The sequence below is a fragment of the Odontomachus brunneus genome, unplaced genomic scaffold, assembly GCF_010583005.1.
Source record: "Odontomachus brunneus isolate Ranch 3 - 2012 unplaced genomic scaffold, Obru_v1 Obru_scaffold_240, whole genome shotgun sequence".
Classification (NCBI taxonomy): domain Eukaryota; kingdom Metazoa; phylum Arthropoda; class Insecta; order Hymenoptera; family Formicidae; genus Odontomachus; species Odontomachus brunneus.
The window spans coordinates 30018-30338 of NW_022639690.1; the positions used below are offsets into that span (position 1 = coordinate 30018).

The 321-nt window shown below is 25.5% G+C and overlaps 1 protein-coding gene across 2 annotated transcripts in view; it reads left to right on the plus strand.

Annotated features, from left to right (window-relative positions):
• Positions 1 to 321, plus strand: part of LOC116852612 (SEC14-like protein 2) — a 158808-nt gene that overhangs the window by 19495 nt on the left and 138992 nt on the right. The window lies entirely within an intron of this gene.

A 321-nucleotide genomic window follows, 5' to 3' on the forward strand; every position in this document is an offset into this window, starting at 1 on the left:
CATATATAAAATTGAATTTTTTCTATGTGTGAATATAATAACTACTGTATGTATGTTTGTCGATATATAAATAAAATCTTATATTTCTTTTACATCAGTGAATTAACGTTTTTTTCTGGGTATGCTACTCCTCTCATTCCAAATCGTATTATATATAAATTCTGTGTGTATTTCAATACATTGATTGCGGCACGCCGAGTTTTTGATCCCCGATGTTAAATTTTTCTCTCTAAATTTGATACTTCAATATTTTAACGTTCAATATTTTATTAATATTAATAAAATATGATGAATTACAGTATACTACATGAAAACGTCTCA